The sequence below is a fragment of the Marmota flaviventris genome, chromosome 16 (genome assembly GCF_047511675.1).
Source record: "Marmota flaviventris isolate mMarFla1 chromosome 16, mMarFla1.hap1, whole genome shotgun sequence".
NCBI lineage: Eukaryota > Metazoa > Chordata > Mammalia > Rodentia > Sciuridae > Marmota > Marmota flaviventris.
The window spans coordinates 69,564,414-69,581,625 of record NC_092513.1 but is presented as its reverse complement, the minus strand read 5'-3'; positions in this window follow the sequence as shown (position 1 = coordinate 69,581,625).

The window sequence follows — 17,212 nt, the reverse complement described above, 5'->3', positions numbered from 1 at the left end:
TCAGACAAGGTGCATCCTTGCCAACAACAGAATGCCCTCTTTCTACTTTGACACTTAGGGGTTTACTTCTGGGCGTTTGGACTGAGATTCTGTAACTACAGAACAAGCCTGGATCCCCATCATCAGGCACGGCACCATCCTGCTGCTGCAGCAGGATTCCTGTGACCCTCTTTACACCACTTCACAGAGGTGACACAGCAGCTCCCTGTTCCCCTGCATCCAACTCAGAGCCAGGTGCCTTTAGAGGCATGTGGCATGGCTGTGGCTGCTACACTCACCTCCATATTCCTCTTATGTCACTTTTCCATTTAGGAGTCTGATTTAGAATCACTTGACTACCATCTGATCAAGTAGAAGTACCCAGAGCTCTGATTCTGGTCTGGAAAATTTGTAAACGGGGAACCACCCATGGTCACCTTTCAGGAGCTTCAGCGTGACTGTGAGACCGGGAAGAAGCACCTCCCTGCCCAGAAACATGGAGCATGGGACAGAGAAGAGCAGGGAAGGGGATCTGTTCCAGTCTGATATCTCCACAGGTGTGAACACAGGTGCTGTCTCCTCCAGACAGCTGGAAGCCATGCCACCAGCCCACCTCTGACTGCATAGGATGTGTTGGACAGCCACACAGTTACCAGGTGCCCTCTGAACGGGCATCCCTTGCACAGAGAGCCCAGCACTGTCCCTCTCACCATGCACTGGACAGAGGGCTCTAGGCCAGCTGTGCCGGGCACAGAGTGGAACACACTTCCTCTGGCTCCCTTGCATCTGCGTGAGCCACTCCTGGCAGCTCCCACACAATAATCCACCACAGGAGCAGCAGGGTGACCACCACACCTACTGGCATTCTGTCCTCGTCTCCACTGTCCACCTCTTACATTGAAGACCCCTTATTCCTGAATTCAGGGTGTGTGACTTTGGAGTTCAATACTCATGGGATAACTATGGCTCTCCTTGCTCCTGGCTCTAGGCTTGGCTCTAGATTTGTTTTGTGGATATAATGAAGGAGTACTTGCTTCTCTGCCTTTACTACTGCCAGTGTCTAGGGTGGAGGGAGAGTGACACAGGGGCCTCCAGAGAGCTATGCTGCAGCGTGGGGGGTGCATGGCAGGCACATGGCCCATCTTTAGTCCTTGACCCTCTCTTGGTGCTGCTCAGGCAGGTGGTGTTCCGAGGACATAGTGATGGCATGCTACATGAGGAAGATCATCCTTTGTTTCAGGAGTCAGTGAAGCAGCTGTGCACACATCTGTGCATGGTGTAATGTGCTGTCAGACCCAGGGAGAACCAAGGTGGTGGACCATCCTGCAGTTCCCATGTGTGTCCTGATGAGTGAGAAATGATGCATTTCAGGAGAGATGTGATGGAACCTGACAACATTCCCCGTGTCCCATACAGTAAACCATATATAGGATTCCTCAGGAATGCTGGATTGCTGGGATTTTCATTATACCTCTGGCTCCACGCCTGTATCCCCTAAGCAGCTACATGGGAGTAGTGTGCTCCTAGGAGGAGACATTTGAGAAAGCAAAGATGTATGAAACCCAGGAATGGCTCTGGGAACCTTGGACAAGGAATACCTGCAGTTAGCTGGCATGTACAGCAGATGGCCTGAGTCAAGGTCTTAGACAGAAATAAAACAAACTAAAGCTACCTTTGTCTTAATTAGAGCTCTGGAAGGGAGCATAAAGGAGAGGCTGCCCTCGGAGCAGCAGTTTCTAGAAGTGTGCAAGGTCCTGCTAGAAATGAAGCTCCTGACCAAGAGTTTGAATCACACTGCACGTTGGCCACCTGCCCAGTGGGTGGTGGCCTATCGCACCAACCTCAGTCTACCACTGTATAGCCCTCTGCTTCTCCTGAGTACTGGTGGCATTGACCCAGGTTCCTGTGAAACTACCTCAGCCCCACTGGTCACTATGCCTGTTACTGGCATCTCACGGGAAGGGCCTCATATGTTAGCCCCTACTGAAAAGGTTTGTGGACAGACTTGCACAGCAGGGGCTCTTGAGCTACTGGACTGCAGCTGCAGGATGTCCTGCCATGGACACTCCTGGGTTGAGATAGAAGAAAATCAGAGCAGCCAATGGGCTCAGTGGTGGGTGGTAAGAATATGGGAACTTGTGGGCCATGGCGGCTGGTTGTTTGTACATCCATTGGGTGATGTTCTCAGGGCTTACCTTGTTGATGGCAAAATGGTCAGTGGGACAATGATCTAGTGGCCTTTGCCAGTCTCACCAAGCAAAATAGTAAACCAAATTGTCACTCTTAAGGGCCTTGAGATGCACAGACTGTGTACCAGTGCTGGTTAACTGTGAGCATGGTACCCATGCCCAGGGCATGTAGGCCAGCAATGGGTCCCAGCACATGATGGATCATGGCATTTTAATTTACCATAAAAGCTCCAGATATCAGAGTTGGTGGAGAGTAGGAAGAGCTGTTTAAGCAGAGGATCCAACTCAACCCAATCTTGGCAAGATTTAGCCCATTTCAATACCCACATGACTGGCTTACCTGTCCCTCAAGAGCAGCTGATGGGGGAAGCACTGACCCCTGTCCCAAGACCATCCATGGCCAAACTAATTCCAGAAGTGCTTTCCCAGAGTTTATATGTGGACAGAGAGTGCTGCTGTTTTAACTCCAAGGTGGGGAACAACACTGTTGGGGGTTCCCCTGGCTTCATGGCTCAATTCCCCTGGATGGGTTGGTTGGTTCTGCCATCCTCTGAGACAATTCTGGCCTGCTAACATGTTCCCTTTAGAAGTCTACGCCTGTGGTCAAAGCTAATGACCTGAGGGTGCTAAAGGACATAGCTCCAGGCACTACAGCCAGCTTCCTTTTCCAACAATATCTGTGGTCTCTTGCCCGTTTCCTGATCAACCTGGAAGCTGTGCTGTTAAGACAAATACTGTGTGCACGTCCCTGCTGTTGCCCCGCCTTGTGTCACACATGAAAGCCCCTTAATGCCTTCTCTCCTCTCTCCTCCATAGCAGACATGCTCAGTTGTGTGTGGTCCTGTGGCTGATGGCAGAGGAGGAGGATTGTTCTTACTATTTGCATAACTGTTCTCTGTCTCTTCATGCACGTGCCTCTAGAGCTCTGTTCTAGGTCTGCCTGACTCTTTCTTGTTCTCATGGCTCCTTGGGACCAGCCTCCCACACGGAGACTGGGTGGTTTGGGGGCAGAAAATGCACCAACCCAGAATACAAACACTCCACTCTAAGTGTACCCATGACAGTCCCAATGGCAACGAGCATGAAGAAATCATAAAATACTGAGTGAATTAAAGAAATGATAAACATTTCAGGGAGAAAGGTAAATGGAGAAATATGGAAAATACTTAAAGGGGAGAAAATATAAACAAATTCAGATTTTTGCCAGCCTGTATCATGCCTTTGCTTTATCACCGGCAGTGTAAATAAGTTCACAAAGTGTACAGGATAAAAATGTGGAACTCATTAAATGAATTGAGAAAATGATGAAGGTAGTAGGGGAGATAATAGGGAAATAAAAATGTGAGAATATCAGCAATTGAAAAATGAGCCAAGTAAAAGGGTGAAATGATTAGAGGAAAATGTCAGCAAACTACAACAGAAAACTCCCCGCCAGGCTAGCTGTGTCCTCTATCCAGGTCTCCACCCTGCCTCCTGCCCTAGGAAGACAAGAGTTCGAGCCCAGCCCTGGTCATCTCTAGGTGTTCCTAGTCCCCTACCTGGCAGTTCAAAAAGAGGGAAATGGATTGTTCCCATCTGGGGAAAATCCACAGTGCTTTTCTCACATACTCTTCTTTTCCATGTAAAAAGAGGAGAGGAAAACCCACATTAGATATTTGCTGCTTAGCATGCTGTGGAGATTGATATTCACTTGTTTAGCAAATAAAACATTTAGCATATGTCAATGTCCTTTTCATTTCTAGTCCCACAAATTGGGAATGGCTTTTCTTCTAAAGATCTACACGTGTACATACACAGAATTCAGTTCCTGTTCCTTTGTCTCTGATTTCAGCAGTGGTAGGTGGCCGTGTGTGAGGCCCTGGGTTTCCTCCCCACCCTGAACAAGAAAACACTATCTGCACCATCCCTGACGCCCTGCTGTTGTAGAGGTTTGTTTCCTATGACGATGCTTAGCTTGGCCCTGAAGTTTTTTGCTAAGACCTGTTAATGGCAGGTGGTGAAAACTTTCAGAGATGGCTCCTAATTGGAAGATGTCAGGTCCCTGGAGCAGGATGTTGGGGGAGCATTTGGGACCCTGGCTCGCCATCTCTCTCACTCTGCTCATCAGAACCTTGGGAAGGTTAGGCTTCTGTGCTTGTGTGTTCATGCAATATGTGTGCACACAGGACAATATGCATGCATGTGCTCCTGTGAGCCTGTGTATGTGTGCTGATACAGCTGCATGTGTATGTAGGTGTGTGCAAGTGTACGTATGTGAGCTTGATCATGGTGTTGGTGTCACTGAGGGTAAACAAAGGCAGTTGGAGGTCAAGAGCATTCTGGAGGCCTGTGGTTTCCCCTGGACACACAGGAGAACCACAAATGGAATGATTTTCCCAACTGGCAGGAATGGGCGTGAGATCTTAGTTCCCACCCTCACTCCTGTCAATCACTCTTCTACCCAGTAGGTCTTCCAAAGCCAGGGTGACGCCTTCACAATGTATGTGTTGAGGTCCTGGATGCTACAAGTTGGCTGCTCCAGACAGACATGGAAGTAAGATTCTGGTGCCAGGAGTTGATTTGAAAGGTCAAGGCCAAGGTGTGGGGAGGTGAGAAGGGGAGGAGATGGCTAATACTGGTTGTTATCAAGAGGGCCCACCTTGGGGAGTCCAACCCCCTGGGTTATTGGGGCCTAGCCAATCAGGCATTCCTGAGCAGAATGTATCCCTCTGGTTTTCCAACTCGTTATGCTGGGACTTGGGATGTCTGACAGCTACTCTTGGGTCAGTGTGCTTCAATGCTTCACTTGGCACACAGCACCCAAGGTGTTCTACCAGGCAAATAAGGAGCAGAGCTGAGGTGAGTCAAGTGCTCAGACAGCCAGTGTCCCATGACCAGTGCAGTGTGTGACTGTCCTATTGAAACTGCTCAGATAATGGACCTTTCCTCCAGGTCATTCCAGAGACCAAGGTTCCAGTGACTGTGTTGGTGACATGTGTTTCCTCTGTGCTGGGCTACAGCTCCTCCCCTAACCCTCTGTGTGTGGTGCACCCCACAGACCTGCTTGTCCTCCACCTGAGCCATTCCATTGCTTCCTGGCCAAGCTGCACATTAGCCTCTTGGAAACAGAAGTCTTTCTTCCTCAGACACCTTGTAGCTTGGGTCTGTAGGTGACCTCAGCTCCTAGGGACAGGTGCCTGACCAGGTTTTGAAGATGTGTGTGAACAACACATGGTGGAGCAGAGAGGGTCCCTGGTCACCAAGGAATACAGGGGTCTGCTTCTTCCAGAGCCCCTACCTGACATCTGTGAGGTAGGTTTCCATGGGAACTATCTGAGATGGGGTTTGGTGATGTTTGTGGCTCAGTTGGTCTTGGTTCTGAGGGAACCAAAGCTGGTCGCCTGTAGTTCTAGAATCTCTGTCCTGACAGGCAGAACTAAATCCTACTTGGTCCAAAATTAAAGAGGAGATCATGTCATTTCCAAGTAGTGCATTGACAGAATATAAATATAGGTCCCATTATGACACCTACTCTTTCGGTGGTGAAATACAGAAAGCACAGTAAAGCAGGTGAGAATCCTGGTGGCCCCAGGATTCTAATCACTGACACATGTTCAGGTTCCTTGAGGCCTTGGTGGCCTATGCACTTTTGCCCCTACTAGAAACCACACACTTCCCATCATTCCATAAGAGTCTTGTTCACTGAGCATGGATTAAACACTGTCCCTGTCCCTCATCTATGAGGCTGCAGTAGTCTCCTAGGGCCAGGAAGGATGCCGTCCATCCACTCTGGAGCTCTCTACCACATTCTGACAAAGACCATGAGACCCACAGGGTCTGGGTCCTCTCCCTTCTCCAGCTTCTGAGGGATCCAGTTTGCCCTGGCCCCTGCCCCAGCCACACACCTCCCATTCCATCCCCCACACAGCCAGCCCCCTAAAATCCAACTTCTTGGAATCCACCTTTCAGTCTGCCTGGTAGATACGCCTGTCTTCTCACAGAGCGTCCCTGCAGTTATCTTAGGACCTGGACTGTACCCCACAAGCTGATATGTTACAGGCTGAGTTCCAAATACCACCATGCCCAGAAGAGGTGCTCCGGGGAGGTGATGGGAACAGGAGGGCTCTGATCTCACCTGTGCATTACTCCATGCATGGTCCCAGATGGATGGCCCAGTGGGAGGAGGGGAACTGCAGGAGGTGCTTGGTTAGAAGAAATCAGGCACTGTGGCATGCTGTCCCAGAAGGGGCACCTTCCTCAGGCCTCCTCACCCTGCCCCTTCTCTGGCTGCCCTTCATGTGACGCGCAGCTCTGTTCCCTGATGCACCCCTGACAAGGTACTCATGGTGATGGCTCCAGTGACTATGTGCTGAAGTCTCCAAACCACACCCCTCATCCATCTTCCCTTCTTAAACTTTATTTTCTCAGGTATTGTGTGACTTGACCGGAATGTGTAATAAGACCTCAGTCATGATTCTCTTTACACATGCAATGCCACCTATGTGGCAGTCCTTCACTGTGTCCTCCCTCCATGCCTTGCCCCCCAACCCAGTGATGGGGTTTGCTGCTGCCCAAGTCCAGCCCTGTCCCCCTGTCTGCCATCTGCTGACTGCAGGCCAGCTATGGCCCAGGAAACCCAGTGCACACTAGTGACCAGCAGGGAGCCTGAGGCCCTGTCACTCCTCAGCCCACTGCATTAATGTCCTAGGAGACATCCCTGCAGTGTCACTGGGCATCTCACAGGCTGGGTGTGCACAGCTGGGATCCTGCCTTGACCCTCCACTGACTCCTCCTCCTGAAGGCTCTGTGTGAGGGGGAGATGCACCACAGCCTGTGTGTACCACTGGCTCCGGGGGCAGTCAGGTGGCTCAAATGGAATGAGGAAAGCACCCTGCTGAAGTCCCTACCCAGGTTCCCCTAGAGAGCTCTTGGTCAGGTCTGACAGGTGAATGGGACAGGGTGGGAGGAAGAGGCCTGACCTCACCCAGGAAGCTCCGTAACTGCAGTGGCCCTGTCACAGGGGTGGACCTACGGGGATTTCAATCTGGAGATTCAGCAGAGGAGGCTGTCCTGGGATCCAGGGGCTTGTTCCCTCCTCCCAGCCAGGTCCCCACCTCTGGCCTTGGTTCTTGCCTGGCCTCTCTTGGCCTGATGATGCCTGTCCATTCCCCCTGATGATACCCAGGACTGAGGCAGCTGCCCTGATTCCTGGTCCTGCAGGATTCCCGCGACCCTCTTTACACCCGTGGAATAGCAGCCTCCATTCTTTAGATCCCATCCCAGCCCCAAAGTGGGTGCTAACCGAGGCACATCCTGAACCTTCCCTAGAAAACCATGAGCTGAGCAGAGTGACCCCAAATGGCACAAATGTGGAAGAGGACCTTGTCAAGTGGAAAGGGCCAGTGGGGCAATAACTTGTGCAGGACTCAAACACAGAGGATCACAAGAGTCACCAGCACAGCCTAGAGACAACCTGCAGGGTGTGCAGGATGGGTCAGTAACCACTGGGGGGCTCAAGGAAAATAAGGCTGTCACTCACTCACTCACTGGGCTGTTGAGCAGAAGGCTCAGCAACCCTGGGAATCCAGATGCCTCCCACCATGATCAGGAGAGGGATCCATGAGCCTCCACATGTGCCCGGCCTTCTTCTTGCTTCTCCTCACCGCCATCTGTTTGAACCCTAGTGCTGTCCTACGCCAAAGTTACTGCTAGGATGGAACACTGCATGGTGAACAGTGTCCACGTGTTGTGGCTGACCAAGCACGAAGCCTAGGGACCCTCCAGTACACAACTTGTATCCCACAGCATCCAGGCCCCTGATGAGTTTCTCAAAGCACAAACTCACAGACTAAAATGGAAACACAGGTACCTGGGAACTGGGAAACTCCCATGAGAGACCCCATTTCCCACACCCCCCTCCATCCCTCAGGGATGCTCTCTACTGATACAAATCCTTCTGGGACTAAAGACCCCTGGCTGCATGCCAACCACCTCTTGGAAAGTCAGGCTGACTGGAGGGACCTTACATGAGGGAGGACTCTCAGAGGGACTGCTGGGCCTCTGCTAAAGGAGAGGAAATGGACATAGCTCCTGCTATAGAGCTGTCTCAGCACCATGCACAAGGATTAACCACCTGTTCATTGTCCTTCTGAAGTAGCACCACCAGTTCACAGAGGTGACACAGCATCCAGCTCAGAGCCAGGTGCCATCAGAGGCACGGGGCCTGGCTGTGGCTTCTGCACTCACCTTGATATTTCTCTCCTGCCACTTTTACATCTGGGAGTCTGGATTAACTCCGCAATTGTTTAAGTGACCCCTGGGGTCAAGTAGAAGCACACAGAGCTCTGGTCTGGGAGAACTGCTAAACAGGGAGCCATCTGTGGTCCATCTTTCAGGAGCCTCAGTGTAACAGTAAGTTTGGGAAGAAGGAGAAATTTGGTAAGATGCACCTCCCTGCCCAGAAACATGGAGCCTCTGCTCCAGAAAATAGCAGGGAAAGTTATATGTCCCAGGAAAACCATCCAGACTCCGATGTCTCTACATGGCGGGTGGTGGCGGGAGGATACATAGGAGCTGTCTCATCTCCAGGCAGCTGGAAACCCTGCCAGTAGCTCACCTCTGACTGCACAGGATGCTTTGGATAGCCACACAGTTACCAGGTGCCCTCTGGACAGGTATCCCTTGCACAGAGAGCCCAGCACTGTGCACCTCACCATGCCCTGGGGGGAGGGCTCTGGGCCAGCTGTGCCTGGCACACAACAGTGTGTGAACTTCCTCCTAGCTCCCCCTGCAGCTGTGTGGGTCCACTCCTGGCAAAGCCCCTCTCCATAACCCACTGAGCATGGGCATCTGTTAATCTCTATTTAAAATGCAGAGAGGGGACCTAGATCTACCCACACTGGCCTATGCGGGACCCAGGCTCACAGTAGGCCTGGTCCAACCCTCCCCTGGCAGGACAGACACCCACCAGAGCCTAACTTCTATCACAGGACCACTCCTCTGACCCACAGACTACCAAGGGAGGTCAAACCCAGTGGCCCAGATCCACCCATGCAGAACCCAGGGCCAGGATGCAGTAGCATACACTGAGGGACACCAGCAGGGTCTAGAAGCCCCGCATCAAGGTGAGGTATACAAGAACATAGGGAAGAAACTGTAATATCTCAGATCCACTCTGCAAGAAAGGAAGACACATAGACAACATGAAAAAACAAGGGAAGAAAGTGCCCCCAAACAAACCAGGACACTATAATAACAGAACCCATGGACAGCAAAGTTGACCAAATGTCAGAGAAGGAGTTCAGAAGGTTCATAATTAAAATGATTGTGAATTAAAGAATGACCTAAATGAGCAAATACAGGCAAAAATTGACCACTCCAACAATGAGATAAGAGAGCAAATACAGGTAGCAAAAGATTACTTCAAGAGAGAGAGATAGAGACTCTGAAAAAAAAAAACAGTCATAAATCCTTAAAATGAAGGAAACAATAAACCAAATTAAAAACTCAATAGAAAGCATAACCAACAGACTAGATCACTTGGAAGAAAGAACGTCAGATAATGAAGACAAAGTATACAATTTGGAAAATAAAGTTGATCACACAGTGAAGATGGTAAGAAACCATGAACAGAACATTTCAATATCCCAATTATGGGACAGCATCAAAAGACCAAATCTAAGAGTTATTGGGATAGAGAAAGGCACAGAGTTTCAAACCAAAGGAATGCACAATATCTTCAATGAGATAATATCAAAACTTCCTAAGCATGAAGAACAAATTGGAAAACCAAATACAAGAGGCTTACAGGACACCAAATGTACAAAATCACAACAGATCTACACCAAGGCACATTATAATGAAAATGCCCAGCATAAAGAATAGGGATAGAATCTTAAAGCCACAAGAGAGAGGAATCAGCTCTCATATAGGAAGAGACGAATTTGTATCTCAGCAGATTTTTCAACCCAGATCCTGAAAGCCAGAAGATCTTGGAACAGCATATACCAAGCTCTGAAAGAAAATGGATGCCAACCCCAAGAATCTTATATCCAGCAAAACTAAGATTTAGATTTGATGATGAAATAAAAACCTTCCATGATAAACAAAAGTTAAAGAATTTACAACTAGAAAGCCTGCACTACAGAACATCCTCAGCAAAATATTCCAAGAAGAGGAAATGAAAAACAATAATGAAAATCGGCAGAGGGAGGGATTACAATAAAGGAAAATCTAATCAGAGGAGAAACCAAGTTACGTTAAATTCCAAAAATAAACAAAAATGGGTGGGAATACAAATCATGTCTCAATAATAACCCTGAATGTTAATGGCCTAAACTCACCAATCAAAAAACATAGACTAACATATAGGATCAAAAAAAGAAAGACCCCCCCACCCCAAGAAAAAGAAAGACCCAACAATATGCTGCCTCCAAGAGACTCATCTCATAGGAAAAGGCATCCATAGACTGAAGGTGAAGAGTTGGGAAAAAACATACCACTCACATGGACTGCAGAATCAAGCAGGGGTTTCCATCCTCATATCAAATAAAGTAGACTTGGGACACCATTAAAGCAGTTCTGAGAGGAAAGTTCATTGCATAGAGTTCATTCCTTAAAAGAAAAAAAAGTCAACAAATAAATGACTTAACATTACATCTCAAAGCCCTAGAAAAAGAAGAACAAATCAACACCAAAAGCAGCAGAAGACAGGAAATAATTAAAATCAGAGCTGAAATCAATGAAATTGAAACAAAAGAAACAATTGAAAAAATTGACAGAACAAAAAGTTGGTTTTTGTAGAATGCTGTTTTTAAGTCTTTTGGGATAGCTAGGTCAAATGGTGGTTCCATTCCCAGATTCCCAAGGAATTTCCATACTGCTTTCCATATTGGCTGCACCAATTTGCAGTCCCACCAGCAGTACATGGGTGTACCTTTTTCCCCACATCCTTGCCAACACTTATTGTTGTTTGTCTTCATAATAGCTGCCATTCTGACTGGAGTGAGATGATAACTTAGAGTAGTTTTGATTTGCATTTCTCTAATTGCTAAGTGATGATGAACATTTTTTCATATATTTGTTGATTGATTGTATATCCTCTTCTGAGAAGTGTCTGTTAAGGTCCTTGACTCATTTGTTGATTGGGTTATTTGTTTTTTCAGTGCTTAGCTTTTTGAGTTCTTTATATACCCTAGAGACTGGTGCTCTATCTGATGTGTGAGGGGTAAAAATCTGCTCCCAGGATGTAGGCTCTCTATTCACCTCACAGCCACATCAATGTTTATAGCAGCACAATTCACAATAGCTAAACTGTGGAACCAAACTAGATGCCCTTGAATAGATGAATGGATTTAAAAAAGTGGCATATATACACAATGGAATATTACTCAGCAATAAAAGAGAATAAAATCATGGCATTTGCAGGTAAATGAATGGAGTTGGAGAAGATAACGCTAAGTAAAGTTAGCCAATCCCCCAAAAAAACAAATGCTGAAAGTTTTCTCTGATATAAGGAGGCTGAATCATAGTGGGGTAGGGAGGGGGAGCATGGAAGGAATAGATGAACTCTAAATGGGGTAGAGGAGTGGGAAGGGAAGGGAAGGGGGCAGGGGATTAGCAAGGATGGTGGAATGTGATGGACATCATTATCCAAAGTACATGTATGAAGACAAGAATTGGGTCAACATACCTTATATACAACCAGAGATATGAAAAGTTGTGCTGTATATGTGTAATAAAGAAATGTAATGTATTCCACTGTCATTTATTTTTTTAAAAAAATCAATAAAAAGTTGGTTCTTTGAAAAATAAATAAAACTGACAGACCCTTAGCCATGCTAACAAAAAGAAGGATAGAACTCAAATCACTAACATATGCAGTGAAAAAGGAAATATCACAACAGACACTACAGAAATACAGAGGATAATTAGAAATTATTTTGAAATCTTGTACTCCAATAAAATAGAAAATATTGAAGGCATTGACAAATTTCTAGAGTCACGTAATTTGCCCAAATTGAATCAGGATGATACACACAATTTAAACAGATCAATTTCAAGTGACAAAATAGCAGATACCATCAAAAGTCTACTAACCAAGAAAAGCCCAGGTTCAGAAGAATACACAGCTGAGTTCTACAAGACCTTTAAAGAGAACTAATGCCAATACTCTTCAATTTATTTCTGGAAATAGAAAAAGAGACAGCACTTCCAAACTCATTCTATGAGGCCAATATCACCCTGATTCCAAAACCAGGCAAAGACACATCTAAAAAAGGAAACTTCAGACCAATATCTCGAAAGAACATAGATGCAGAAATTTTCAATAAAATTCTGGCAAATTGAATACAAAAATATATCAAAAGATCTTGCACCACGATCAAGTGGGATTCATCCCAGAGATGCAAGTTTGGTTTAACATACAGAAATCAATAAATAAATGTAATTCATCACATCAATAGACTTAAAGATAAGAATCATATGATCATCTCAGTAGACACAGAAAGAGCATTTGACAAAATACAGCACCCCTTTATGTTCAAAACACTAGAAAAAATAGGAATAACAGGAACATATCTCAACATCATAAAGGTTATCTATGCTAAGCCCCAGGCCAACATCATTATAAATGGAGAACAATTGAAGGCATTCCCTCTAAAAACAAGACAGGGATGCCCTCTCTCACCACTTCTATTTAACATAGTTCTTGAAACACTGGCTAGAGCAATTTGATAAACAAAAGAAATTAAAGGGATACTCACAGGAAAAGAAGAACTCAAATTGGCAATATTTGCTGATGATATGATTCCATACCTAGAAGACCCTAAAAGTTCCACCAGAAAACTTCTAGAACTAATAAATGAATTCAGCAAAGTAGCAGGATATAAAATCAATACCTATAAATCAAAGGCATTTCTGTATATCAGTGACAAATCTTCAGAAAGGGAAACGAAGAAAACTACCCAATTTTCAATAGCCTCAAAAAAAAAAATTATTGGGAGTCAACTTAACGAAAGAGGTGAAAGATCTATATAAAGAAAATTACAGAACACTAAAGAAAGAAGTCAAAGAAGACCTTAGAAGATGGAAAGATCTACCTTGCTCTTGGATAAGCAGAATTAATATTATCAAAATGACCCTACTTCCAAAAGCGCTATACAGATTTAATACAATTCCAACAAAAATTCCAATGACATTTCTCATAGATATAGAAAAAGCAATCTTGAAATTCATCTGGAAGAATAAGAGACCCAGAATAGCTAAAGTAATCCTTAGCAGGAAGAGTGAAGCAGGTGGTATCACTATACCAGATCTTTAACTATACTACAGAGCAATAGTAACAAAAACAGCATGGTATTGGCACCAAAACAGACTGGTAGACCAGTGATACAGAATAGAAGACACAGAGACTAACCCATAAAGTTACAATTATCTTATATTAGACAAAGGTGCCAAAAACATGCATTGGAGAAAAGATAGCATCTTCAACAAATGGTGCTGGGAAAACTGGAAATCCATATGCAACAAAATGAAATTAAACCCCTATCTCTCACCATGCACAAAACTCAACTCAAAGTGGATCAAGGACCTAGGAATTAAACCAGAGACCCTGTGTCTAATAGAAGAAAAAGTAGGCCCTAATCTCCATCATGTGGGATTAGGCCCCAACTTCCTTAATAAGACTCCTATGGTGCAAGAATTAAAATCAAGAATCAATAAATGGGATGGACTCAAACTAAAAAGTTTCTTCTCAGCAAAAGAAACAATCTGTGAGATGAATAGAGAGCCTACATCTTGGGAGCAAATCTTTACCCCTCTCACATCAGATAGAGCACTAATCACTAGTGTATATAAACAACTTAAAAAGCTAAGCATCAAAAAAACAAATAACCCAATCAATAAATGGACCAAGGACCTTAACAGGCACTTCTCAGAAGAGGATATACAATCAATCAACAAATATATGAAAAAATGTTCAGCATCTAGCAATTAGAGAAATGCAAATCAAAACCACTCTAAGATTTCATCTCACTCCCGTCAGAATTGCAGCTATTATGAAGACAAACCACAATAAGTGTTGGCAAGGATGTGGGGGAAAAGGCACACTCATACATTGCTGGTGGGACTGCAAACTGGTGCAGACAATATGGAAAACAGTATGGGGATTCCTTGGGTAACTGGGAATGGAATCACCATTTCACCCAGCTATCCCACTCCTTAAAAACAGTATACTACAAGGGACACAGCCACATCAATGTTTATAGCAGCACAATGCACCATAGCAAAACTGTGGGGCCAACATAGATGCCCCTCAATATATGAGTGGATTTTAAAAAGGTGACATATATACACAATGGAATATTACTCAGAATAAAAGAGAATAAAATCATGGCATTTGCAGGTAAATGGATGGAGTTAGAGAAGATAATGCTAAGTGAAGTTAGCCAATCACAAAAAACCAAATGCTGAATGTTTTCTTTGATATAAGGAGGCTGATTCATAGTGGGATAGGGAGAGGGAGCATGGGAGGATTAGACGAACTCTAGATAGGGCAGAAGGGTAGGAGGGGAAGGGAAGAGGCATGGGGTTATTAATGATGGTGGAATGTGATGGACATTATTATCCAAAGTACATGTATGAAGACAAAATTGGTGTGAATACACTTTGTATACAACCAGAGATATGAAAAATTTGCTCTATATGTGTAATACAAATTGTAATGCATTCCACTGTCCTATATAAAATTTAAAAAAAGAATAGTAATAAAACATAAATAAAATGAAGGGAGACATAGAAAACTGACATCTTGGCTACTTTGAAATACTCAGAACATTGGCTTGAATATGCTCATCCTGCTGTGCAGTAGGTCTCTCACCTTATTCTAAGGTAAACCTACCTAATCAAACTTTCCCCTATATATGAAGTCAGGATCCTCAAAGCACAGGGTATCCTCTCTGTCCACTGTGCATGCAGACATAGTGCTTTCTCCTTGACTGTAGTGCCCTTGCTACGCAGCAGATAGCTAACTCATTCCTCTTGCCATGGGAAGTTCAGCTTCTGTTGTAAGTCAACCTGACATGATCCTCTGCACATTCAATCCCTCATCACCTGCACTTGTCAATCTACTGTCTATCTCTAGGGTTCAGTTCCTTAGATTCCAAAAGGGGGATCCTGGCCCATCTGTCTTTCTGAAGTAATGGTATGTTAATTAGCAGGACTGGACCATACCAAGGTGTGTTACAGATCTAATCAAACTGTAGCACATGAATGCATACAATTGTGATGACTAAATTAAATAAGACCCTTATCAAAGCATAGTCACAAAAATAAACTGTAGGAACCTCAACTTGATGACTGTACCTACTGGGTTTCTGTCTGTCTGTGCTGTCCACCTCTTACATTGGAGTCTCTTTGTACCTAAATTCATGTGTGACTTTCGCACTCGACGCTCATGGAATAAATATGCTAATCCTTGCTCCTGGTTCTTATCTTGGATGTTGGAGATTTGTTTTATGGTATAAATCACAATCCAAATGTGCTTCTCTGTCTGCCATCTATTACTGCTAGTGTCTAGGGTGGGGGGAGAGCATGACCCAGGGACCCCAGGGGCTGTGCTGTGTGTGTGTGTGGGGGAGAATGTTAGGCACACTGGCCCATCTCCAGCCCTGACTCCTGCTGCTCCTCTGGCAGGTGATGTTCAGAGGCAAGTGTATAGTTGGAAAGGGCAGCTCATGACACAAGTTGTATCTTGGGAGGGGTTTGAGAGAAAGTGGATGGAACTTTGGGGGATGGGCAAGTCTCAACTGCCAACAGCAGGACTCAACTGTGACTTTGGAGCCCAACATGTGGTTTCTGTGTCTGAAGACTGAGGTATGTAGTCATTACCTGTTTATCCACTTCTCCATTAAACAAGGACTCCTGGATCTCAGCAAGGTCAAGACCCATAAGGAACATGTGCATACTGAATTTGTGGCCCTGGGGTCAGGAATGGTTCACTATTAGATCCCAATGATTATTCCTCACCTGCTCAGCCCTATTGCTCACAGGTTCCAGTATGGGGTGAATGAGTTCAAATGACGGTTTCTTTTTCCAAGAAAATGTAGAGAAGAGTCTTTTACCTTCCATGCGGATTATGTCCAAAAGCATCACTAAGACACCTGCCTACAATGGGGGATCTCATGGGGAGGATCTTGAAGATGACTCCCAGGATCCCTACAGCTTTAGTGGATCATCATACTCCTCAACCCACCACAGATCTGGGCACAAGATAGGAGATGCCCCCACACAATGTCCCCAACCTTGGTCCAGCAGAGACCTGCTATGCAGTCCACAGTCACCGAGTTCTCTCTTTCCTGCAGCATCCAGCAGGATACCTCCACTCTCAGCCTCCTGTGAGCAACGCCCTGGGGCAGCAGCAGGCAGCAGAGGTGACCCAGGTCCCCAGGCTCCTCTCCTGCATGCTGCCGTCCTCCTCACCTGGAGCAGCAGCTCTCCTCCACTCACGTGCTCCATCACAACGTAGCTGTCCTCACCTGTCTCAATAACATGGAACAGCTGGATGACATTGAGTGACTGGAGCCTCCACTGGGTCCTCTCCTGCCAATACTCTGTGGGGGACGGAGCTCTGCTGTCCTTTGAGAATGACATTCATGGACACCTGGGCCCTGTTAGGAGTTGCCTGGCTAGTTTCACCTTGGCAAATCTACCCTGCCCAAGGGTCCATTGTACCCGATATTGACCTGTGATGGCCTCCTTGTATGAGGAGCTGCCTGCAAGGTGAGGACACAGGTGACTTCCTTGCTACACTCACTACACATGCTCAGCAGCAGCACTTACAATACTAACTGTACTAACTGCTGATGAGCAGCACGAATGCACAACGGCATGGCTTCCCCTGACATGACTGCAGCCATGTTGGCTCAGAGTCACCACAGCTGGGTATTCATTGTTGAACCAGAATCTGTAAATGGCTCCGAGCAGTGGGGCTCTGGGGGAGCCTTGCCTCTGCAGCTGGCTCTCCAGTATTACCCAGCCACGATGAAGGCACTTGTTTTCCCTCCTCT